Genomic DNA, 26,478 nt, shown 5'->3' with positions numbered 1-26,478 from the left:
TTTGGTTGCCTCCTCCCCACAGGCAGGAGATGGAACGCACAGGACCAGCATGGCTGCTATCAGCACTACATAGTGCTGTGCTTTTGGGCCCAGCTCCCTCCTCCTCCTTCCACCTCTACAGCAAGCCACCCTACTCAAGTAACTCCTATTCATATCTCAGACAGAGACCTCCAAGGAGAACACAGCCCCAACTGGCCCATGTGGATACAATAGAAAGGGATAGAGCCTCCTGGGCATCCATTCTGCATTCTCACAGTCCTTCCCTGAGAGACGAATGGGGACGTTGCTGGCTGCTCCCCTTTGTCAGGGGGCAATGGGGAAGTGCACCGTTTGCTGCTTTCCCCCTCTGTCGGGGGAGCACGAGGGGCAGATGAACCTGCTCCAGCAGGAGCTGCAGTGGCCATGGGAAGGTGCTTCTCACCTGGCCCCAAGCTGCTGCAGTGAGAGGAGGCTGCGGTACGCAGCCTGCAATACTGAACCTCTCCTCCCTAGCCCCACCCCAGAGTCAAGATTTAAATGAAGCATGGATGTTTTCATGTTATTTTTCAAAAAACAAAAATTAATTCAGTTAAAGACCCATGCTGGGTAAATCTAATAATACATATATAATTTTAAAAACCCAGACATAACTGATAGACTCTTTCAGGCAGATAAGTCAGAACTAGGCTTAAGCAGTCTTCTGCAGCTCTAGACAAGCTATAATTATTTATCCTTCTTTATGGGGGGGATATGATAGAGGGCTATAAAATCATGACTGGTGTGGAAAAAGTGAATAAGGAAAAGTTATTTATTTGTTCCCATAACATAAGAACTAGGGGTCACCAAATGAAGTTAATAGGTAGTAGGTTTTAAACAAAAGGAAGTTTTCTTCATGCCGCATTCAGTTAACCTATGGAACTCCTGGCCAGAGGATGTTGTAAAGACCAGGACTTAATAGCTTTCAAAAAAGAGCTTTATAAATTCATGGAGGTTAGGTCTATCAATACTGTGTCCCTAGCCTCTGTTTTGTCAGAGGCTAGAAATGGGTGACAGGAGAAGGATCACTTGATTACCTGTTCTGTGTTCTCCCTCTGGGGCATCTGGCATTGGCCCTGTCAGCAGACAGGACACTGGGCTAGATGAACCTTTGGTCTGACCCAGTATGGCCATTCTAAAATCCAAATCCACACTCATGGTCTCTGGGATGATATCATCATAGAAGATCTCCTGCCACACACAAAGACTGAAACCCTCATCTACTGCTCTAGTCGCCTTACCCTAAATATCATGCTCTTACCTCCAGCTACCTCTGCAAGCTGCCACATGTCCTAATGGCCTGTTTACTGCTCCCAGTTGCCCCTACAGGTTGCTCTGTCTTGATGCCATTTTCACCTTCTTCCTGCAGCCGATGGCTGGGGGGTGACAAGATGAAGAATCACTCAGATGTGTAAGAACAAGCAAGGAAGTACTGGGCTTCTTCACCCAACATTTACTTATATCTAGCATCCCTGGTCTCCACTTTATAAGGCCGTACGGCTCCTTAACCGTGTCCAAATTCAAGCGGGCATCACTCCCAAAGATGAACTTCCATCATAGTCAGGGATTCAACATTTCTCACTTGGAGAACTACACATATTGGTCTTCTCACTGTACAGGCATGTTTCAGACAGCCAGGGCACGGATGCTGTCAGTCAGCATAACCTAACAGAAATAAAATATGAATAAAAGCAATATTTGTCACTTGACACCATCCACATGCAATGCTTGCATGGATGGCCGGTGTTGCAAGTATGATCCCTCTCCGTCTAAAAACCACGTCGACTGCAGGGTTGGAAAAGCTATTGGGACAGCAAAGATACATGGGGCCTTTGTTATTGAGACCAGATGCTCAGACAAATCAGTTCCCAGCTTTTAGTGCTACAGTGGGAAGCTTTATGGAAAGCTGAGGCTATTCAGAGACTCATTGGAAAAGTAGATTTATAATCCTGGCTCCTGCCAGACACTGCAGAAGAGAGTAAAGATCACATAGCACGTCCCTGAGGCATAACAAGGGAGATTACCACTTCGCAAGTGGTAGCTGGAACAAATCCAGAATGTTGAGGCAAGGTCAGTAGTTGGCCTCAGACGCCTCAGAGCTTCTTGCATGGTTCCAAACCAGCCCTATGCGGAGTTAGACCCTCCCCCACACCAGTCAGTTCCAGACAGCTCTGGAAATTCCAGAGGAGGTACCCTATGGAGCTGTGCAAGAATCACAGGCACAATTTTGTCCCGTTCCCAAATTCACAAAGCCAGTGGAATTGCCAAGACATCCATCTACTTCAAAGCAGTGTGATCTTACCCGTTCCTCAGCAAAGACGGCTCTCGGTCTTACTTTTAGCATCGGATAATCAGGAACACAGATAGCAGAGTTCTGTCTGAAACACCAGAACAAATTCCTAGCAGAGACTCATCTCCGTGTCCCTGTTTTTCAGACAATTCTCACACTCTGTAAGAGATGGTAGGTTTTTTTCTTTAACTTCAATCATTACCATTTGACATGACCGGGCTCTCTTCCAGACTCATGTCAGTATTAATATTGGCTTTACAGAAGAAGGAAATTCAAGTCTACCTGTTCTTCAAATATTCTGTGCTTGAGGCTCTGTACACGGAGACTATGTCTACTCTGGAACTGATGCATTATAAGGCCTCTCATTCCGCACTCTGAGGTCGCTCAAAATAAATTTGCGCAAATGGAAGTCAACCACAGGAAAAAATTCCCTGCTTTAAGTTGTTTTGCTATAAGTCCAAGCTTTTTGGAATGTATCTTGGACTTATAGTGAGGACGGCCTGTAATATTTTTTATGATAATCTGGCTGAAGAGGGTTATGGTTATCAGGTTCAATTAACCTAGCACTGAACTGTTTAATGACTCTACTTCACAAGAGATTCCTGTGGCGGAAAACAACCATCCCTCCAACAGCCGGCAAATTCAAAACAGTTACTTGGACAAACCACTTATTACCGTCCTGGAGCTTAGAAAGAATCAACATGGAACTGCTTCTACTGGCTGAAGATAAAGTCCAGGGTTTATCAGCCACATCAAACAGTGACACACAGTCGTGAATACCACTCAGGTGGGTGTGTGAGCGTGTCCAAGCAACAGTTCACGTCGTTGTAGTACAACGTTTGTGGAATGTTCAAGCAGAGGTGGGAGTACGACGGTGCGGCGCTCGGGTAAGAGCTGGCTGGGGCACTCTGCTGCACGAGGACATGAGGCATGCTCCCTGACAGGCTCCCAGGTCTCCTGTAGGCCGCCCTGCTCAGTAGCAGGCAGATGAAAGGGGCTGGCTGCGGGGTGCCCCACACTGGTCCGGGACTGTCCCTACCCACAGGCCCCTCCCCCATGACTTCCTTTAGGGAGGGCAGAAGAGGCCAAAGCCCCCCCCCCGGCCCGTCCTACTGTAGCTGTGTATTGCCCCCTTCCATAATTATCAGGGAGTGAGAGGACTGCATGCAGAGTCCCTGCATCCCCCTCCCTCTTGGGTCACTCACTCCTCTTCCCCCTCCCTGCACTACCCATGTGAGCTTGCCTCTCACTCCCTGACAGGGATGGAAGAGAACAGCAAGTCACAAGCAGTGTCAGTAGGAAGTGGGGGGCTTCAGCCCCCCTGCCCACCCTAAAGTGCACCTGCGCCTCCCTGTGTTCACCTGTGCCTCCCCACATGTGAACACCCTGCCCTGAGCCCCCCACATCTCCGGCCCCCTGCCCCGATTCCTGCACCCCCCACACACCACAATGTTCTGCCCTGAGACCCTCCTCACAACCCCCAACTCCCTGCCCGGAGCCCCCTGCACTCCACCCCACACTTCAGTTTCTTACAGGTACTGCCATATTGCATCTCACTGAATCAGAGGGTTGGAAGAGATCTCAGAAGGTCATTGAGTCTAAAAGCAGGACCAACCCCAACCAAATCATCCCAGCCAGGGCTTTGTCAAGCCAGGACTTAAACACCTCTAGGGATGGAGATTCTACCACCTCCCTAGTTAACTCATTTCACCGCTTCACCACCCTTCTAGTGAAAAAGTTTTCCCTAATATCCAACTTAGACCTCCCCTACTGCAACTTGAGACCATTGCTCCTTGTTCTGTCACGACTGAGAACAGCCTCTCTCCATCCTCTTTGGAACCTCCCTTCAGGTAGTTGAAGGCTGCTATCAACCCCCTCTCCCTCCCTCCCCACTCTTCTCTTCTGCAGATTAAAGAAGCCCAAATTCTTCAGCTTCTCCTCATAGGTCATGTGCTCCAGCCTCCTAATCATTTTGGTCACCCTCCACTGGACCCTCTCCAATGCGTCCACATCCTTTTTGTAAAGGGGGGCCCAGAATTGGATGCAATACTCCAGATGTGACCTCACCAGGAGAATAATCATTTTCCTAGATCTGCTGGCAATGTTCCTACTAATGCAACCTAATATGCCGTTAGCCTTCTTGGCTACCAGGGCACACTGTTGACTCATATCCAGCTTCTCATCCACTGAAATCCCCAGGTCCTTTTCTGCTGAACTGCTACTTAGCCAGTTGGCCCCCAGCCTGTAGCAGTGATTGGAATTTTTCCATCTCAAGTGCAGGACTCTGCACTTGTCCTTGTTGAACCTCATCAGATTTCTTTTGGCCTAATCCTCCAATTTGTCCAGGACCCTATCTCTATCCAGCATATCTACCTCTCCCCCTAGCTTAGTATCATCTGCGAACTTGCTGAGGGCATGTCTACACTAGGGAATTCTTTCAAATAGCTTATTTTGAAATAACTCCCGAAATAACTATTTTGAAATAAGCTTATTCCCCAAGGAAAGGAGGAGGTATAATTTCAAAATAACGGGCTTGGTAGTGTGGACGTTCTGTTTGTTATTTTGAAATAACTCCCACATGTAGACCTGGGCTGTGGGTCCACTTGATACCAACTACCAACCAGACATTGAGTCGTTGACAGGGGCGACCTGTCCATATAGGCGAACTAAGCGGTCACCTAGAGCGCCAAGTTAAATGGGGCGCTAAATGGTGGCGCAATATTATTGAGGCATTTGGAGCTGGGGGGCGCCGATTGCATGGTTCACCTAGGGCACCAGTTGCTGGTAGCTAATCTAGGGCCACCGCTGGTCATTGATCAATACCCATTGAGCCTGATGATCTAGCCAGCTTTCTATTCATCTTACAGTGCATTTAGCCAGTCCATACTTTGTTAACTTGCTGGCAAGAATACTGTGGGAAACCATATCAAAAGCATTCCTAAAGTCAAGGTATATCACGTCTACTGCCTTTCCCATATCCACAGAGCCATTTACCTTGTCATAGAAGGCAATCGGGTTGGTCAGGTGTGACATGGTCTTGGTCAATCCATGTTGACAATTCCTGGTCATTTCCCCTCTTCCAAGTGCTTCCCCAACCTCCTCCCCGGAGCCCCCTGGTTGTGGGGGGGCGGGCAATACAACAGTACCCATAAGAAATTTAAATTACTTTCACCCCAACAATTCAAGAAAATGAAAGTTTTGGGCAGACCCCAACATTAAATTTTGAGACAGCTACCCATGATGTTGTAACAAATGTTGTCAGACCCGTCATACATAGACTTCCTGAGAACCATGATCTCCAGTCAGATAAGTTTATAAAGTTGGGAGCTTTGCCTGAAGAGGCCCTGTATTTTTCATTTCATTTACACAAGTCGCCCTCACTGTCATGGCAGTCATTCCCAAAGTAACTACATGGAATATCCATCCTTCTGTCAAGCATCAACACCTAATCCATGGCGCATTGGCAATCTCTGGGCAGACAGTTATGTCTCCTGCAATGTGATCTGCTAGGCACCTGTTTGGTCATCGGTACATAATTCACCTCAATCTACATTTTGGTCATCCAATCTTTAGCTAGGGCTTCTGTCAAAAATGGAGGAGGTTAGCTAGTCTCCTCCATAACCTCATTGTTCAGGAGACGATATTAGAGGATATATAAAATGAGATTCCCCTGGAATGGAATTATGGACCTTACACAATGAAAAATAGGAAAAATTGATCTGTGCATACCTGAAAAATTGCTGCTTTGCTTCATAAGGTCGACAGATTTGGTGACCTATCAGGTGATCCAGAATGGAAAGGACATTAACTTCCAAAGATACAGTTTAATTTCATCAGAGGAAATTAGCACTGTAGTCGGAGAAATTATTCTGCTTTTTCTTCAAAGGGTGATTAAGATCATCTGCATTTTAGGAAAGTAGAAGGGAATCATTGTGGTTGTGAAAGTTGTTGCAATAGGAAGGAACTTCATAGGATGAGGCATTCCCATGCTGCCTGGAATTGGCAGGTCTGGTTGTATCCCCAAGCTGCAAGCAGCCTGGAGTACTTCCTGTCATGGATCTGTAGGCCACATTATTTGGCCACATTACGTATACCCATTGTTAAACATGGGTAAATTTCCCTATTGTTAACTTAAAACCTTTAAAACACGTTGCCATTTAAGGCTATGTGATCTATTGTAATTTTTGCTTTGTTATAAGAAAATTTTAAACACTCACCTCACTGTTCTAATTCTCTCACAGTCTGGCTGGGTGAATGGGGCTGGGTCACTACCCCTCTTGGTTACCTCAGTTTCCGGCTTCAGATGCAATCCCTACCTGCTCCACATCAGCATGGTGCTAACTTTTTAGCTGAATCCCTATCTGATACCAGTGTTTGCCCACTCTGTGAATTTCTCCTGCAAGGACTTGATCTTAGACACGTGTCCCCAAAAACAGGAACTTTGCTTTGACTAAGCCAATAAGAGCCATGCTGAGCCAGGCCTCCCTCTTTGCAGGTTTGACAGCAGCAACCCTATGATTTTGTGACAGACACCTTGGCTACTTCCCCACCCCACCTGGTTTCAGAATGTTTTCCCCTTCATTTTTTCTTCTTGCAAAGGGCTGTAATTGGAGTGCCTCTGAGTCAGCATGCTGTGTAAGCAGATTATCCTTCGCCTCACCTTCCCCCGAGGCGGCCTCACACCTGTGTACACACCTTCTCATGTGCTAACATTACAGCCCACTTTAAATATCTTTAGGTTTGAAGAGTGCGACTAAGGAGGCACAAAAGCCTGAAGACCTAGTCCTGCTTCTGCCTCCTTGTGGTGAGCAGCTGCTCATCTCTTCCAACTTGGGTCTGCCCTGGGAAGATTGTTACTCAGAAAAACATGGGCTAAACTGGCAGACGGATTATTTCAGAGGGAAATCACGCTGCCAAAAGTGATGGAGCCAGAGGCATGATAAAGCAAGAGTACATTTAGCATCCACAGCCTTTTGTATATCAGCACGAAAGTGGAAAGATATAACCAGTCAAACACATGAACCCTCTCTGCACTCAGAAGACTGGACATGTGGTAGGATAGGCCTGGCAGAATATTACGTGAAGTACTAGCTATACTCGGATGTAAGGGCTCCTTTGCTAACTTAGTAATAAGAGATGTAGGGTCTGCAAATAAATTACCTGAGGCTGCAGGCAGCACATGAGTTTGGGGTAAAATCTGAAACATTTTGGGATTTGTGAAGGAGAAACTGATGATGCACGAAAGTGGGTTGAGAAAACTGGTACATGAGAGAGTCTTTTCACAGCACAAGGTGAGTTCCATGTGTCTGACCCAAAGCCTGCGCTGGACAACTTCACTACAGCGAGGGGAACTGCTGGAAGTGAGCCATTAATTTTGTAATTTAAACGCTTTTCTGTGCATATGAATGGTTTTTAAACAGACGCCAGGAGGCTTTTTTCAATTATTTGACAGACACTTTATGTCTTAAACATTCCTCAGTGAATCAATCAGTTGTGTTCAAATTGATTGCCGTGACTTTTGGTTTGGGTGTGTGCAATACAGGAATGTGAATAAATATTCATCCTGTCGGGAGGCTGTTTCTGCTCCTTGCTGCTCATTGTGGAACAGAATTCAGTTTTGTTGAGGTTTTTTGAAGCAAGATCCGTCTACATCTACATCTATGAAAGAATTGTTACTATAGCTGCTTGGCCAGAGAAGGCCAGTCAGTTACGTACTCAGATGTCGTGATGGGGTGTGTATGTGTGTGTGTGTTTGCATGCATACATGCGTGACTCAATCCTTTTTAGGCAGCAACCATGGCTTACATGCTGGTCTTAATGTTCACAACAAAGTTCATTATATGTGGGTTGATATGTGGGTTCATGTTCATTGTTTCTGTGATGCTCAGCATTGCAATGGCTAAGTTGTTTGGTGGCTCCCACCCCAGTTTCTTGGCCAACACTAACAGTCCCACAGGCAAGTATGCTACCAGCCGAGCAACCAAAATATTAAAAATCGTTAACATGTGGAACCTATTAAAACATTTAGAAGGCATTTGTGTCCATTGTTTCATTTGAAATATAAAGGTTATAAAACTTAATGACCATATGACAAGGAAACTATATGAAACACTCAGAGATTTACTGAGGAACTGTTATGATCTTTAGGCACGTAGCCTGAAAATTGCTTAACGATAGGCAACCCAACCTCTGGACTGAGGACTGGGATTTTTCTGGCCGTTTCTTATTTTGACCTTGCCGACTGGTATTCAGTTACCACAGCAGCACCGAAGTAAAACAGAAACACAGCTTGTATCTTCTTTCAAGTATTTATTTCCTTTGTCCTGTTAACATCCAGTTCTGAAAGGAATTGTAAGGATTTTAAAGAAAAGAAAATACCAACATGATGGCTTAATTTCGCACAGCGAGCGCAGCACAAATGAACAGCAAACACAAAGCAAGGAAAAATGCAAACAAAAGTTCAACAGAAAAGCATGGTGCGGGCCAAAGCAAACATTTCCATAACAAAATCCTGAGTCTTTGCATTTCTGGGTCAGCTTAGCACAGCAGCTATTCTTGCTCTCTCTCTCTCTTCCTCTTTCCTTGCACTTAATGCCTCATGTCAGTGGGCTAGAAGCGACACGTAATAGGGCCAGGATGTCAAAAGTCTCTTCTTGGTGTTAACTAAAAGTGTAGATCAGTTGCAGGTATGGCATTGAGTAGACAACTGTAGTGCAGTGGATTGAACACAAGGGTGGGAGTGAAGAAAGCCAGGGTGCTGTTCCCACACTGAGTGACACTGGGCAAGACTCAAAAGGGGTGTGTGCCTCAGTTTCCCTGTCTATAAAATGTGAGCTATAATGCTCAACTACCTTGGTAGAGTGCTTTCTGATTTGAGGGTGGAACGCAATATCCATCTACATCTATGAAGAATTGTTACGATTGCTGCTTGGCCAGAGAAGGCCAATCAATTATGTACTCAGATGTCATGATGGTGGAGATGGTGCGTGTGCGTGTATGTGTGTTTGCAGACAGCAGCCATGGCTTACATACTGGTCTTAATGTTCACAACAAAGTTCATCATATATGGATTGACACCAACTGAGGTGCATTGTCAGTGCAGTGCTGCTAGTCACTTGACTACAACCATTGCACAAGCCTCCTGCTGATATATTTCAAAAGTATGCTTCTGGGCAATAAGTACATGACCAATGCTCATAACTTCAAATACAGAAATGATACATGCATACAAGCAGTAGAAACAGCATCAGTGAATCATAAGCTTTTCACTGACATCTTACTTGTCCCACTTTGTACAAAATTTGGTGCAAATACATGACAGTGGGTGCAACAATGATTTGTATGGTCATAGCACAAACCAGTAACATCTTTTGCTTCACACAGAATATTTGGAGGTGATGGTGCCCATCTTATAACTTTTAGCCCAGGGACATGGGAAACCCAAGTTCAATTCCCCCCTCTCTGACAGAAGCAAGAGAAGAATTTAAACCTGTAAGCTATGTAATAGCCTGGTGTAAGCCTTCTCAATCCCTCCTATTGAAGCTGTTACAGGCTGGATAAATAATGAAAGCGTAATTGGAACATGGGACTGGATCGAGGGTCGCCTGGATTCCAAACACAATGGAAATTGACTGGACGGCAATACTCTTGGATTGTCTCATTGTTCAACATCTTTATTAATGACCTGGATGAGGGGATGGATTGCACCTTCAGCAAGTTTGCAGATGACACTAAGCTAGGGGGTGAGGTAGATATGCTCCAGGGCAGGGATAGGGTCCAGGGTGACCTAGACAGATTAGAGGATTGGGCCAAAAGAAATCTGATGAGGTTCAACAAGGACAAGTGCAGAGTCCTGCACTTGTGACGGAAGTAGGGCCGACTCTACATGCGCGGGGCCCCAGACGTCATGACACATGTGCTGTGCCCCGCATGCATGTGTGGCCCCTGGGTGCACGGCACATGCGTCGCTTCCCTGGGTGCGGGGCCCCCTCAGGTGTGGGGCCCCACGCCGGTGAATTGGCTGACTCGGCCTAAGGCCGGCCCTGGATGGAAGAATCCCAAGCATTGTTACAGGCTGGGGACCGACTGGCTAAGTAGCAGTTCAGCAGAAAAGGACCTGGGGATTGCAGTGGATGAGAAGCTGGGTATGAGTCAACAGTGTGTCCTTGTAGCCAAGAAGGCTAATCACATATTAAGTTGCATTAGGAGGAGCATTGCCAGCATATCTAGAGAAGTGATTATTCCCCTTTATTCAGCACTGGTGAGGCCACATCTGGAGTATTGTGTCCAGTTCTGGGCCCCGGACTATAGAAAGGATGTGGGCTCATTGGAGAGGGTCCAGCGGAGGGTGACCAAAATGATTAGGGGGCTGGAGCACATAACCTATGAGGAGAGAATGAGAGATCTGGGTTTGTTTAGTCTGCAGAAGAGAAGAGTGAGGGGGGATTTGATAGCAGCCTTCAACTTCCTGAAGGGAGGTTCCAAAGAGGATGGAGAGAGGCTGTTCTCAGTAGTGACGGATGGCAGAACAAGGAGCAATGGTCTCAAGTTACAGTGGGGGAGGTCTAGGTTGGATATTAGGAAAAACTATTTCGTAGGAGGGTGGGGAAGCACTGGGATGGGTTAATAGGGAGGTGGTGGAATCTCCATCCTTAGAGGTTTTTAAGTCTTCGGTTGACAAAGCCCTGGCTGGGTTGATTTAGTTGCAGTTGGTCCTGCTTGAGCAGGGGCTGGACTTGATGACCTCCTGAGGTCTCTTCCAGCCCTAGGATTCTATGATTGGTTTGGTCACTATTTTTGACAATCGCTTAAGCTTCCCCATCCCCCACATCTGTAAAATGGATCTAATATTGGTTGAACCTCTCTGGTCCGGTAACATCCCTGTTCTGGCAGGACCATGGATGTTGCTGGATGAAAGAGCCCCTGGACCAGAGAACTCAGGCAGGTGGAAGTCCAGTGGCCAGGGGCCGGCAGCCAGCAGTGGAACAGGGAGCCAGTAGCTGGGGCTGGCAGTGGAGTTGGAAGCCCAATGGCCCAGGGGCAGGGAGTTTGGTGGCTGGGGTTGGCAGCAGAGCCCAGCAGGCAGGAGGGGAACCTATCTGACTGAGTCTGTTGGTGGATCCTGGGAGAGCTGGGAGTCCATCAGCAGAGGGACCGGAATTAACTTCCCCTGGTCTGGCAAACTCCCTCCCTCAGGACTGGTCAGGGAGGTTCCAATGCCCATTTCAAAGAGAGAGCAGCAAGATTAACAAACATGCTTTGGGATGAAAGCTACATTAAATGGAAGTTACACCTACTATTATAGTAGGCTGGCAGGATGGAGGAAAAAGTTATCTTGAGGAGGGGGGAAGGCAGGGCTGAGATGTTTAGTGGTGTGTCCTCTGATTGCGTCATTCGCTTGCATTTTTAACGTTCAGTGACACGTTTTTCTCAACACTTCTTTGCAGTTTCCCTGCCATGGAGCCGTGCGAGGCCACAGTTGAGAGGGGCTCAGGCTTGTTCTGTGAAACGTTCCCAGGCAGGGAATCAGCTATTCCATCACAGGCCTGTTGTGGCTTGTGTGGGAACGTGGGTGTGATGAGGGCGGAAAAGGGAGGTGTCACCAACGACAGTGACCACATCAGAGCTATTTCACTGTGTGCTTCCAGACATGTCACGCCTTGCGGCATGGCCACGGCATGGGGTGAGCCTGAGAAGCCAGCTAAATATTTGGCTTAGACCACAAGGAGTTTCCATGTACTTTAAAGCTGTCACACCGATGTCTGACTTTTTTTTTTTTTAATATATATATATAACTTAAGTCCCTGCAAGCTGTCTCCTCCCTTTTCTGTTCATTTCTATCCACTCCAGCATGAATCAAGAAGCAGGGAAGAACCCAGCATGCCCTTGGGCAGGCCAGCAGGCGCCGGGGACACATTGCTCTGTACTGGAGCCTGAGGTAGGCTGACATGAATCATTTGAGTTCCCCCAGAGCAAGTGTTTCTCACTGACTGGGTTTGGGGACTAGCCCTAGTTCCTGACATCTCTCTGACACCATTTAGAAGGGCAGCAAGCCCCAGGCTGCCTGAATATGTAGCTTTGGGATGAAAAATCACTCTTTGGGGGAAAAGTGATAGAAATGTAGCCGCATTAGTCTGGTGTAGCTGAAGCAAAATACAGGACTATGTAGCACTTTAAAGACTAACAAGATGGTTTATTAGGTGATGAGCTTTCGTGGGCCAGACCCACTTCCTCCGATCAAATAGTGGAAGAAAATAGTCACAACCGTATATACCAAAGGATACAATTAAAAAAAAAAAAGAACACCTCCCCCCGCATCCCCCTTCTGTTCTGAAATTTGATTTGTCCTTTTCATATGTGTTCAGACACAAGGGTGGGGCCAGGATAGCCAACCCCCAGTGCAGCCTGGAGCGCACCATGCCCCTTCCCCTCCCAGCTCTCCGAGCTGTCTGGAGCACACTGTGTGGTGCTCCAGCAGCAATTTCATAGGCCCTTTAGCCCAGAGCAATTGCCCCTTTGCCCTCTCCTGTCACCAGGCCTGTGTAAATAGCTTAGCCTGCAAGTGCCACCAGGATCTGGGGTTGGCTTCTTTCCCTCCCCTCAAAGTATCAGCAGCAAAACTTTGTGCCCTCCCTCCTGTCCCTCCCCCCGCCCCGCCTCTGCCTCATTCGGGTAGGGGGGTGCCCATTTTGGCTGGCCCTATTCCCGGAGGTTTCATCACATGAGGTGAGCCTTCAGCCAAGAGCAGTCTGTCACGCTGGCAGGGTTGGCAGCCTTACTTGTGTATCCCTGTGTGGGGTGTCTGGGAGCAATGGAGGAGCCCTGGAGGGTGCTCCGGCACCAGCTCTGCCCCATCCTGCCATGCAGTGTGCTCCCCGCATAAGCCTCCCCTTCTCCCCACCCTCGTAGCACAGTGAAACTACATCCCTCCTGCCGTTCCTGGGGCACTCCCTCTCTATGCAGTAAGACCACCGCACGGGAGAGGTCCTTTGCAGCTACTGGGGGCAGCTGCTGGAACATGAGGGAAGCCAGTCGGGACCATGTGTGTGTGGAGGGGAAGGAGGCACTGCAGATGCCTATCAAAATGGGCACCCATGGACAAAAAATTCCATTAGACTCCCCGAGATGCGTACGCAGAAGAACACCTCCTTGGCGGAGTCATGAGAGGGGACAGGGTGGAGCTGGGTGCCATGCAGCTGAGTGTTTGGCTGCAGTAACAAGGCGAATGTTGCTGCAGGTGGAGCTATTATGTTTGTTCCTGAGGTTAAGGCAGCCCCCAAATAATTCCAGGCGATAAGTTCTTCCTCTAGTGCCTGGCTGCCTGGCCCAACCCTCTGCTCCCTTCAGGGAGAAGGGGAGGAGATGTCTTTGGCTGACATGAGCCTGCTGGAGAGGGGTGAGAAGAAGAGGGTCTCCGGGGCTGGGTTCAGAGCAAGGTTAGCCAAATATCAGATAAATTAAGCCAGGGAAACAGACAGCTCAGCACGCGGTGAACTTTTCACCCAGCTAACCTGTTCCTCACCCGACCCCGCACAGGTGGAGTGCAACTGGAGTAGACCACAGCTCTTATTCCCACCGCCTTCCGCTACCCTAGCACCAGGCAAGGGCCAGAGATGAGAACAGCAGAGGGGGTTGCATTATAGGCACACGTCGAGGTTAGCACCGCTAATTTCAGAGGAAGGACTGCTGAGTCGCACTGGTGCATGGACAGAAAGGAGAAAGGTTTTGTTACTTCTGGCTGTAGCCCACCTGAACTTGGAAGAAACTCCATGCTGGAGAGGCCAAGGAAAGAAGGACAGGGGTTAAACATGGGCTATTGTGAATCTTTTATGAGACGCCCTCAGGGTCTGATGGGAATCCCGTGAATACGGATGTTTCTTCTAGGGATGTAAGGGCTTAACTAGTTAACCAATAAGCTGATGCTTATCGGTTACAACTCTGCATAGGCCGGCAGCCCCAGGAACCCCACAGAGCCGGCAGCTGGCAACCCCACCGTTTAACAGTTTAATAGAATTTTGATTGGTTACATGATGAATATTTTTATTCATTTTTGACATTCTCAATTTCTTCTTCATTGACCTTTTCAGCATTGGCAGGGCTACTAAATACAAATAATTGCTGACAGATGGGGAGAGAACATTACATTTATGTTAGCCGTTAAGTTTAATTTTCTTTTACTGTGTAAACTATCGATCTGTCTATCTATGTATCTATCGGGCCCATCTCTGGTCTCATGCAGATTAATGTAAATTAGAGAGAGAGCCTTGTTAGATCTGGCATGGTGCCCCACTTTGTATCTGACTAAATGTTCAATTTCCATTCCTAAAGGGCTACTCCCTTGCTTGCTTGGGAAGCCAGGCCCATAGGCCTGACACAGAAACCTGGCATTTCTAGTGGCTGCACAGAGCACACATTTGCAACCCAAAAAGAAACATTTTGGTGAAATGCAGATACTCCCTTCCCAGTAACTCAGGAGGCAAGTGGCTGCAACTTATAGCAGCTGTGCCCGCAGGCTGGGAAACTAACTAGAGCCCTGCAAATCTGTGGTGATCCGCTTTATATCTGCTGGTATCTGCATCTGCAGCTCATTACTGCGGATACAGATGCAGATATGTATACAGATTTTGTATCTGCACAGGGCTCTACTAATAACAGCAACTGCTTATTGCAATTGCACTTCTCCCTTCAGCTTGTCCAACGACAAATACATTTGGCAATTAACTTCATCGAAGTAACACTGAATTTTTGAAAAATACAATCATTTAAATAAAGCAAGTACTTTTCCCCTTTATTTTACACCCCTTCCCCCCCCAATGTAATTGAGTTAAGGACCTGAGCAACGCCCAGGAAATCTAGAACTACTAAAAAAAGTTCTTCCCTGCCACACAGAGCCTTCAGCCCAAATATTTTTTTATTAAATGAACAACCTCTTTGTTGGCTTTGATGGAGGGGGCACGTGGTGTAATGGTTTCAGTTAAGAATCAGGCCAAATTAGCCCCTAGTGTAACTCCACTGATTTAACCCAATCCATCAAGCCCAAGGGTTCGGTTTCATTCCTACCCTTTCAAGTGACTCACTGCTCGGAGGCTGATCAGTTAACTTTACAGGGCCTGTTTTACCCACCTGTAAATCAGGAATGATCTTATTGGTGGGGCAGAGGGAAGAAGAATACTGTTTAGAGGCTGTGATTCTCTGAGACCCTACAATGAAACACAGTGCAGCATATTCTTACTTCAGACCTTGCAGTGAGGTAGCAGCATGGGATATAGAGTTTGCTCACCGTGTGACCTCTATCCCAGGATAACAGCATAGCAAGTCTGTATTATCCCATTTTAACGAGAACCCCGCCTCCTAGTCCTGCACTGGCTGCTAATCCTTATTTGGGGGTGAAAAACCCAATGCACCATATGCTGGCCCAGCAGAATGTGCACACAGGCAAAACACCGGCGTGGCTGACTCCTATAGTCTTTGAACTTTAAGCGGTGTTGGAAAAGCAGGCAACAGGAATTTATGGCGCCTTTTGTGCGGGGAGTAAAGTTGGCACTGCAACACCTACTTCATCAGCTGCAGGGCAGTTGAGAAGAAAAACCAGAAATAACCTTTGGAACATTTTTTTTTATACCACTGCAGCCCCCTGGAAAATGAACGCTAGTAATTCCTGAGTTGATGGCAACAGGGAACATTGAGAAAACCCGGGAATCAGCAAATCCATTGTGTTGTGCTGACAGAAAGATACTGTTACAACACACTTTAGCTGCCAACTTGCTGCAGTCACTCAATCCATCATGGAGGGCTGCTGCATCACAAGGCAGTGAAACTCAGCCTGGCGTGTTATTTTAGTCTTACATGGACTGTGAGATAAACGGGGCATGAACCAGCCCCCTGGCAGGGGGTCGACCCCTAGCGCCCTCATTAAAGTGCCAATCAAAAAGAGTAATGGAACAGGGGAATGGAAAGCTGGCTTCTCTGGCCTGTTATTGCTTGCAGCCCTAGCAAGCCAATGGAAACAGCTCTCTTTGGGGGACAAACCAGACTTCCAAAACGCCCTCCCCTCATCCTCACTTGTCTCTCAACAGGCAAATGTCACCTCGTGTCTAGTGCTGGAAGCCTCTTTGCTTATCAGTCACGAGCTGCAGCCGCATGCAAAAGCATTTGGTTCTGCTGATGGAAGTCCAAAGAAGGGCTTGAATGGGCAGGTCTCTGGCCCTCAGCTCCTTGAAATACACAGTGCTGTGTGGTCTGTTGGCCTATTACACGTACAATATTAAGAGCAAAAGGCCGGGTGAAGTCCTCCCAGTGCTTTCTGTGTTGGTGCCAGAATGACTATGAAAGCAGCGTTCGCTGTGTCTTCCTTCAACTTCCACTAGACCTGCAGCAAACCACTACTAGGCCCTTATGGTACCCTACATTCTGAAACCATCTACAGCCCTGCCACACTCCCGGTACTGAGCTTCTCACTAATGGTGCGGCCGTATCAACTCAGGACAGCCTGGGAAGTGCCTGGCTGGCTATGAACGGCTGAGTGAGCCCACAAAACGTGATGACTTAGAACTGCTGAAAAATAAATTCTGCTTTTCACTGAAAGATGGGAGTGTGACAACAGTGCTAATTAAATCAGAATGGATTTGGCTAATTTCCAACTGTGGTGAGAAGGTAAGAGTACCAGACTAGATATTTTCTTTCTTTCTTTCTTTCTTTCTTTCTTTCTTTCTTTCTTTACAACAGAGTTTTCATTTCTTGACTTTTTCCTGATTTTTCTCAGCTTTTTCTAGTCATTTTCGACTTCCTTGAAAAAAAGTCCAGAAAACATCAAGAACAATCATTTATTTCATTCCTGGCATTTTCCTGTCTTTCTTCTTGACATTTTTCTTGACTTCTCCCTCAACATTTTCCTGACTTTTTCCTTAAGTTTTCCCCTACATTTTTCCCATTTTTTTCTCAACTTTTCCCCAGCTTGTTTCTTCACTTTTTGTCAACACTTTTCTCAACTTTTTCTTGGACTTTTCCTATCTTTTTCCCGACTTTTTTCTCAACTTATTCCTTGACTTTCGCTCAACTTATACACAACTTTTTCTTCAACATTTCCTGACTTTTTTACTCAAGTTTTTCTTTAACGTTTTTCAACATTTTTTCTCAACTTTTCTTGGACTTTTTCCCACCATTTTCCCACCTTTTGCTTCACTTTTTTCTTAACTTTTTTTGGACATTTTCTTAACTTCTTCTTGGACTTTTCTCCACCTTTTTCCTGGCTTTATTCTTGACTTTTTCCTCCAGTTTTCTAGATTTTCTCCCCCAGCTTTTACCCATCATTTCCCCAATTTTGTTATTGACATTTTAAAACTTTTTGTCAACACTTTTCTTAAATTTTTGTTAGACTTTTAACCATCTTTTTCTGGCTTTTTTTTCAACATTTTTCTAAACTTTTTCTTGGACTATTTCCCACCTTTTTTAGACTTTTTCCTGACAATTTCCTGACTTTATCTTGACTTTTTTCAACAATTTTCTCAATTTATTTGTACTTTTTGCACCTTTTCCCCCGATTTTTTCTTTGCTTATCCTCAATAGTTTTCTTATATATTTCCTTGACAATTTCCTGACTTTCTCACCTTTTTTCTCAACTTTTGCCTGACAATTTCCTGACTTTTTCTTAGCTTTTATCTTGACTTTTTTCATTTTTTCTGACAATTTCCCGGCTTTCTTCTTGACGTTTTTCTCTACTTTTTAAAAAATTTTCCCAACACTTTTCTTGAATTTTTCTTTAATTTTTCCCACCTTTTCCCCTTCTTGACTTTTTCTTTGACTTTTTCCCATCTTTTTCTATAATTTTTTCTTGACTTTATCCTGATTTTTCTGGACTTTTTGTTTGACATTTCCTCAACTTTTCTCTCAACTTTTCTTAATGTTTCTCAACATTTTACTTGACTTTTTCTTGGACTTTTCCCCAACTAATTTCATTACTTTTTTCCCATCTTTTTCCTCATTTTGTTTCTAGACTTTTTCCTGAGAATTTCCCCCACTTTATCGAGACTTTTTTCAGAATGTTTTTTCTCAACTTTTTCCTGGCAATTTCCCAACTTTTTCTCAACTTTATGCTCTATTTGTTTCTTGACTTTTTTCAATATTTTCCTTTACTTTTTCCCACCTTTTCCTCAATTTTTTATCTTTTTTCTTGACATTTTTTCTCGACTTTTTCCCATCTATTTTCTTGACTTATTTCAACAATAGTCTCGACTTTTTCTTGGACTTTCTTTCCTTTGTGTCACTTTTTCTTGATTTCTTCTTGATATTTTTCTCATCTTTTTTCTTAACTTTTTTCCAGATTTTTCCTGATAATTTCCTGCTTTTTCTCAACTTTTCTCTTGACATTTTGGGTTTTTTTAACTTTTTTCTTGACTTTCTCCCATCTTTTTTCATTACTTTTTTCTCTATTTTTTTTTTGACATTTATTGGAATTTTCCCACTTTTCCTGCCAACTTTTTTCTCTATGTTTTTTTTTACTTTTACTTGCCCCTTTTAACTGTTTTCCATTTTTCCTAACTTTTTTCTTGACTTTATTTGTTGACTTTTTTCAACATTTTTCTTGACTTTCTATATTTTTCTTTTTACCTCGACTTTTCCCATATTTTTTCTCAACTTTATTCCCAACTTCTCCCTGAATTTTTCCTCAACATTTCCCCTACATTTTTCTCTCCTTTTAAATATTTGGAAAAAAAAATTCTCGAATTTTTGTTCCCGACTTTTTCTCCACTTTTTTTTTACTTTTTCATTATATTTCTCTACTTTGCCCACCATTTCCTGACTTTTTTCTTTACATTTTTCTTGACTTTTTACCAGACTTTTTCCTGATAATTTCCTGACTTTTTCTCAACTTTTGTCAATGCTTTTTTGTTTTTTTCTGCCAATTTCCTGACTTTTCCCCAGATTTTTTCCCAACAATTTCCTGACTTTTTCTATATATTTTTCTTGACTTTATCCTGAGTTTTACCCAACTTCTCCCCGACTTTTTCCTTAGCATTTCCCTGACTTTTTTCTTGACTTTTAAAAACCTTTTGTCAACATTTTTCTTGACTTTTTCTTAGACTTTTACCCATCTTTTCCTGACTTTTTTCTCAACATGTTTTTGACGTTTTTCTCAACTTTTTTTCTTGGACTTCTTCCCACCTTTTCCTGACTCATTTCTTGAATTTTTTTCCCATCTTTTTTTTTCATCTTGTTTCTAGACTTTTTCCTGACAATTTCCCAACTTTATCTTGACTTTTTTTCAGAATGTTTTAATCAACACTTTTGCTGACTTTCTTTTCACCTTTTTCCTGACCATTTCCTGACTTTTTCTCTAAGTTTTGCTCATTTCTTGACTTTTTTCAATATTTTCCTTAACTTTTACTTTGACTTTTTCCCATCTTTTTATTATTTTTTTCCGACCTTTTTTATCAATTTTTTTATCTTTTATTTTGACATTTTCCTGACTTTTCCTGACAATTTCACAATTTTTCCTCGACTTTTTCTTGATGTTTTTCTTGACTTTTTCTTAACCATTTTCTGGACTTTTTTCTTAACTTATTTTCCCCCCAATATTTTTCCTGACTGCTTCCTAACATTTTCCTCAACATGCCCCCTTTTTTTCTCAACTTGTTCTCAACATTTTTCTCAACTTTTGCATTGACTTTTTTCTGATAATTTCCCGACTTGTTCCTCGACATTTTCTCAACATTTTTCTCAACTTTTTCTTGGAGTTTTCACCAACTTATTCCAGACTTTTTTCTCAACCTTTTTCTTGACTTTTTTCCTGACAATTTCCCAAATTTTTCCCCACATTTTTGGTCAGCTTTTTTTAACATTTTCTCAACATTTTGTTAGATTTTCCCCATCTTTTTTCCCAACATTGTTCTCGACTTTTCCAGATTTTTTTCAACTTCTTCCTGACTTTTTACTTGACATTTCCCTATTTTCTCAACTTTTTCTTTAACATTTTCTCCACTTTTCATTGGACTTTTCTCCACCTTTTTCTTTATTTTTTCTCAACTTTTTTCTTGCCTTTTTTCCTCACTCTTTTCCCACTTTTTGTCAACTTTTTCTCAATTTCTTTTCTCAATGATTTTGTTTGTTTCGTGACATTTTCCAGACTTTTTTTCTCAACTTTTTTTTTTTACATTTTTCTCGACTTTTTCCTGGACTTTCTCCCAGTTTTTTCTTGACTTCTTTCTCCACTTTTTTCAAAAAATTTTCCCCCCCAATTCTCCTCAAAATTTCCCCTACTTTTTTCTACTTTTTATCACCTTTTTTCAACATTTTTCTTGCCTTTTTCTTGGACTTTCCCGCTCCCTTTTCCTGACTTTTTTCTCGATTTTTTCCTGGATTTTTTTTCCTGATAATTTTCCCAACTGCTCCCTTTTTCTTCTACATTTCCCCCACTTTTCTTGACTTATTCTTGGACATTTTCCCACCTGTTCATGGCTTTTTTCCCAACTTTTTCCTCCACTTTTCCCTGTTTTTTCCCAACTTTTTTCTTGACTTTTTTCTGTTTTTTTTCTTTTCCATAGACTTTTCCCCTACTTTTTTGTCAACATTTTTCTCAACTGTTCTTTGGACATTTTTCTCATCTTTTTCTGGACTTCTTTCTCCATTTTTTTCCTGATTTTTCTCCCAACTTTCCCCACAGCTTTTTCCTGATAATTTCCTGACTTTTTTCTCGACTTTTTTCTCACCTTTTTTGACAATTTTCTTGACTATTTTTTATCTTTTCCTACCTTTTTCCCCAAGTTTTTTCTTGAGTCTCTCAATAAGTTTTCTCATATTTTTTCTTGACTTTTTCTCAACTTTCGTCTTGTCATACAGAAAAAAAAAAAGTCAAGACGAAAGTTGAGAAAAAGTCAAGAAAAAATATGAGAAAACTTATTGAGAGACTCAAGAAAAAACTTGGGGAAAAAGGTAGGAAAAGATAAAAAATAGTCAAGAAAATTGTCAAAAAAGGTGAGAAAAAAGTCGAGAAAAAAGTCAGGAAAAAGTAAAAAAAAAAGTTTAGAAGTGTCAGGAAATGTGGAGAAAACGTTGAGTAAAAAGTCAGGAAAAAGTGGGAACATGCCAAGAAATGTCAAAAAAAGGTTAAGAAAGTTGGTAAATTGTCAGGAAACTGTCAGGAAAATGTTGAGAAAAAAGTTGACAACTCTTAGCTCAACTTTTTTTGTGTGTTTTTTTTCTGACTTTTTCCCAGACTTTTTTCTTGACAATTTCCTGACTTGTCATACAGAAAAAAAAAAAGTCAAGTCAGGAAATTGTCAAGAAAAAAGTCTGGGAAAAAGTCAGAAAAAAAACACACAAAAAAAGTTGAGCTAAGAGTTGTCAACTTTTTTCTCAACATTTTCCTGACAGTTTCCTGACAATTTACCAACTTTCTTAACCTTTTTTTGACATTTCTTGGCATGTTCCCACTTTTTCCTGACTTTTTACTCAACGTTTTCTCCACATTTCCTGACACTTCTAAACTTTTTTTTTTACTTTTTCCTGACTTTTTTCTCAACTTAGTCAACTTTTTTCAACATTTTTCTTGACTTTTTCTCCTTCTTTCTTTTTCCACAATATTTCTCCTACTTTTTTCTTTACTTTTTTCAACACTTTTCTTGAATATTTCTTTGACTTTTCTCACTTTTTCCTGACTTTTTTTCAACTTTCTTCTTGACATTTTTTACATATTTTTCGGGTTTTTCTTGGACTTTCGCCCACCTTTTCCCTAACATTTTTATCAACTCTCTTTTTCTCTGACTTTTTCCCACTTTTTCCAGACTTTTTTGTTGACTTTTCCCCAGACTTTTTCCTGACAATGGTCTGACTTTTTTTGTTGACTTTTTCCTGACTTTTCCTGCCTTTTTTCTCAACTTTTTTTGTTGACTTTTCTCAAATTTTTCTCAACTTTTTTTTACCTTTTTCTCACATTTTTCTTGGACTTTCCCCTGCTTTTTCCCTGAATTTTTCCTCTCCTTTTTCCTCCAGATTTTTTCCCTCATCTTCGTCCCAACTTTTTCCTCAACATTTGCCCTACCTTTTTCTCAACATTTTTCTCAAATTTTTCTTGGACTTTTCCCCACCTTTTTTCTGAATTTTTCTTGAATTTTTTGCTCAGCTTTTTTATTAACTTGTTCCTTTTTTTCTCAACTGTTTTTGTCATTTTTCTTGACTTTTTCATGGACTTTAACTTAACCTTTCCCCTACTTGCTGTAGCCCCATTGCACGGTAGGGGCCCTACCGTGTTTTAAATCATTCAGGGTTGGCAGGGGGCAGGGAACACAGAGGGCAGCAAGTGGCTTTTCCTGCAGCCCAGCCCCAAAGCAGGAGTATGCCTAGTGCTGGGGTACCACGGGCCCATAGACCGCGCCACCTATGCTGGCTGAAAGGTGCAATTCCAGTGAACCTGAGGTGAAAATGGGAACTTGCCTCCTTTGTACACATCTGCCCGAGGTGTGACTGACAGAGCGAGTAAGACTGAGTCTGCCAACTTTTCCTGTCTGTCTTGTTTCTCCTGTGACTCCTAGTCACCAAAGCTCTGCTCTTCCCTGGTGCAGCAGGAACCCGGCGGACTTCCTACCACGAGGCAAAGGCAGGAAGTGCTCAGCATTTGGTAGGACGGGTGCCGACATTTCTAGGGATGTCAGTCTTCTGTACCCGCAAAGCTTTTTATTCTCCTCCTCTAGGGACATTTGAAGAGGAGCGAGAACAAACCTTTTAGCACAGGCAAATCCAGCTACAGAGGCCTTCTGCCTCCCCCCGCTCCCCCTGCCCAATTAGGCGCAAAGTTTCCGCTACCCTGTCCCCGCCCTGCAAGGAACACAGCGTTTAGAAGAGGGAGCATTGCCCCCCTCCCCCACTCCTGGCATTGGCCTGAGGACAGAAGGGGGAGCGCGAAGTCTCCTCCCACTGCCAGGGGCATGGGCGCCTAGGGAAACTCAGGAGGGGAGGGGGGGAGACGTTCCCACATCCACAGACTGATCATGGTTTGTGGGTGGGGAAGTATCCTGGCCCCGCCCCTTCAGCTTGAGGCCCTGCCCCTTCTGGTGTGGCCCGGGGCCACTTCAAATATTTCTGAAGTGGCCCCCAGCCAAAAAATATTGCCCACCCCTGTTTTAGCAAGTTGGCTGGGGCCTGTCAGCTCTCTGAGCTGGCACGTGACAGACGACATTCGGAAACGTACAGATCATGGTTTGACTGTAACTGGTTTTCCAGACCATGCCTCTGAATTTTGTGTCAGTTGCAGTGAATGAATCAAATGGGGGGCGGAGAAAGGCCTAGAGCCTGTATTAATGTGGCATGTCACACACTCAGCAAGCTGGAAGGCTGCAAGCAAAGTGAAGCCCAGACAACTATGAAATAGCACCGGCCAAATGGAGGTGGCCTTGTTTTAGGCTGGGATTCAAGCGTTTTTACTAAGATCATGTTTGCTGCCAACTTTGTCAACCCTACAATAGGCCACATGCTTCATCAGTAAAAGCAATCTGGACAGCAGGGAAGTAATAAAAAGATCATTAAAAAAATGGAGCAAAGGAATGAAAATTGGAATGTATGGTTCATGCCGCCTGGATGGGATCTATGAAGAGAATTAGCAAATTAAGAATTTTTTGTTGCGTCCGGTGGCAATCAAAAGGTACCAGAGGCTTAGAAATGAGGAAATTAGGTACAGGCTAAACGTCCCGGCTGTGTCTAGACTGCAACCCTTTTCTGTAAAATCCCCCCCCCCCCCGCTTCATTTGCATAAACATGGCTGCCTCTTTTTTCCGGCTCGGAGCTTTGCTGGAAAAAAGCGCCAGTCTAGACGTGGATCTTTCGGAAAATAAAGCCTTTTCCGAAAGATCCCTTATTCCTCTTAAAATAAGGAATAAGGGATCTTTCAGAAAAGGCTTTATTTGCCGAAAGATCCTTGTTTAGACTGGCGCTTTTTTCCAGCAAACCTCCGAGCCGGAAAAAAGCGGCAGCCATGTTTATGCAAATGAAGCGAGGGTGGGGGGGGATTTAAATCCCTGTTTCATTTGCAATTGCGATGTGTCTAATTTGCATCCCTTTTACAGAAAAGGGATGCAGTCTAGACACAGCCTCCTGGTCTGGCACCCTCAGGACCGGTATGGTTCTGAACAAGGGATTTTGCCGGACCTGGGGAGGTCAGGCATCCAGGCTTTCCTGGGCTCTCCTCCCTGAGAACCTGGAGGCCTGACTTCCTCTGACCCACCTGCCTGGCTCTGCTGCCCCCAGCCTGCTCCCAACCCCAGCCCCATATTCACAGCAGCTCTCTACCCCCAGGTCACTGCCCCAGCCACTCCCAACCTCTGTGGCCGGAGCTCTCTGGTCTAGCAACATCTGTGTTCCCGACTGACCACGGATGTTGCCGGCCCATGGAGTCCCTGTGAAGAGCAGGTCAACCTGTATTAATCGTCAAAGACACAAGGGTGATCCTGATCATTACTTACTCTCTTCTAGCCTAGGAAAAATAACTGAACAAGCAAGAACAGCATTACTGGACTATCATTCCTTAGGCGTGTGAATGGTTACAATCATAGAACACTAGCACGGGAAGGGACCTCGAGCGGACATCAAGTTCAGTCCCCTGCCTTCACGGCAGGACCAAGCACTTAACGCTTGCAAGCGGTTCAATTGTTGTCTAGATTAGCAGCTGAACGTTAAGCAAGAGATTGAGCAGATTTGACTTTGAAACGGTGAGTCACACAAGCATTCTGTAGTAACTAACAGGCAACTGCAAAGTGAACACCCCCCCCCCTCTTACATGAAGAGGCGTAATTTGGTCATCCCCAGCCAGCTGAAAAATTTGGATCCCAGTTCACATTTTCATATCTCAGCCAACCCCTCTTTAATGTTCAGGGCTTGTTTGTTTTTTAAACACACTGTTGTAGGTCAAACATCGGTTTTTTTTCTCTTTTAAATCACAATTATCCTGGTATAACAAAACTCAGCACTGTCCTTTTCTATTGAGTCTACCAGCTTTAGCTCTGAAATGCGGCGCCTCGCTTCTCTATCAATCATCAAGGACGGCTTTCCGTTGCAAAGCACTCAGACTGAAACTATTTCGTTAGCAACAAATGCAGCTTGTGCTGGTTCAGCAAAGCCATTGACAAAGGCACTCGCTTTCAGAGCAAGCTTTTTTCCTTCCGTTTCAAGCTGCACCTGGTAAAGTGAAGTAGTTGTCTCTTCCCCTATTTCTTTAGAAAAGTAAACAGTGCGCATAACATCAGTGAGTGAGGAAGTGTGTGTGTGTGTGTGTGAGCGACATCACACTACAGCCAGTATAGGCTGATCATTCCGATGTGGAAGAGGGAGGGTGAAAAGGGGGAGAATGTTGTGGGCAGACATTGGCAAACACTAACCTGTCTAGTGAATGCACTGACTCGTGATCCCAGAGGGGAGACAGGATGTGTGATGGAAGCTAGTGTTAGAACAAACGGGTTTCTAATACACATGTAACTGCTCTCCCATCCGCCTGTGGAGCACTGCTGCACAACTGAGGAGATCTAGTGGCTAAAAGGAGCCTGGTTTCTAGGGATGCCCTTGATTCCAGAAGAGCTGGACCAAGACAGTGCACTGGCTTCTGGTTCTCAGTTTACCCATCTAAAAATGGGCATAGCAGTTCTCATGCACACAGATGGGCCGCCATGTTGCTTTCTTAATGGCTAGCAAGGGCCTTGGCAGCGTGTGTGCTAGAGGTACAGGACAGGGTTGCTCAGGGCTGGACTGAGCAGCCAGGCGATTTACAGCGATGTCTCCATGGGTTCAGCGTCATGTGGATGGGGGCTGCCTGTGTATTTGCGATTACGAAGTGATTTCTGGGCTGGAGGAAACTGAATATTTTGATGTGGCTGGTTTCCCCCATCACGAAGGAGACTTCTCCTTGATCGTGTCCCGCTGAACGTGGGGTTCCAATGAGGAGGTGCTGTGCAGCTGCTTCCCAGCTCCTGTCTGCTGGACGCTCTACAAGGCCAGGTTGGCTGCTCCCTCCCCACTCTCCTGGGCCCCCACCGAGCCTACCAAAGGGGGCCATGCCTTGTCATACCCCTCGCTGCTCCGCGCATGCCTCAGAGCCCGGTGGGACGGAAGAGTCACCAACGTTGCTGGTGGGACCTCGCTACTGGGGAGCAAAGTCTAACCCCCCGTTTACCTGGCTTAGGGTCGGTAGGCTCAGC

The 26,478-nt window shown here is 44.6% G+C and overlaps 2 long non-coding RNA genes across 4 annotated transcripts in view; one reads left to right on the top strand and one right to left on the bottom strand.

The window, feature by feature from the left end:
• Positions 1-1,541: 1,541 nt before the first annotated feature.
• On the bottom strand, positions 1,542-6,652 carry LOC142819452 (uncharacterized). 2 transcript variants are annotated; one of them, XR_012897372.1, is made up of 4 exons: positions 6,523-6,652; positions 6,035-6,206; positions 2,318-2,464; positions 1,542-1,680 (listed from the first exon to the last, which is right to left on the bottom strand). It is a non-coding gene; the product is annotated as an uncharacterized LOC142819452 (long non-coding RNA). The 2 variants fall into 2 exon arrangements; XR_012897373.1 differs by having other exon boundaries at positions 2,318-2,393.
• An 805-nt stretch (positions 6,653-7,457) lies between these two features.
• The window catches only part of LOC142819451 (uncharacterized), a 55,002-nt gene continuing 35,981 nt past the window's right edge, over positions 7,458-26,478 (top strand). Inside the window, exons 1-3 of one of the 2 annotated variants that reach the window (XR_012897371.1) lie at positions 7,458-7,596; positions 12,155-12,242; positions 16,381-16,957. This is a non-coding gene — a long non-coding RNA (uncharacterized LOC142819451). Of the gene's footprint in view, positions 7,597-12,154; positions 12,243-15,934; positions 16,958-26,478 lie in introns of both variants that reach the window. The other variant, XR_012897370.1, reaches the window with a different exon arrangement.

The sequence above is a fragment of the Pelodiscus sinensis genome, chromosome 23 (assembly GCF_049634645.1).
Source record: "Pelodiscus sinensis isolate JC-2024 chromosome 23, ASM4963464v1, whole genome shotgun sequence".
NCBI lineage: Eukaryota > Metazoa > Chordata > Testudines > Trionychidae > Pelodiscus > Pelodiscus sinensis.
Note: the sequence above shows the minus strand (reverse complement) of the source record. Positions and strands in the feature narration are given on the sequence as shown.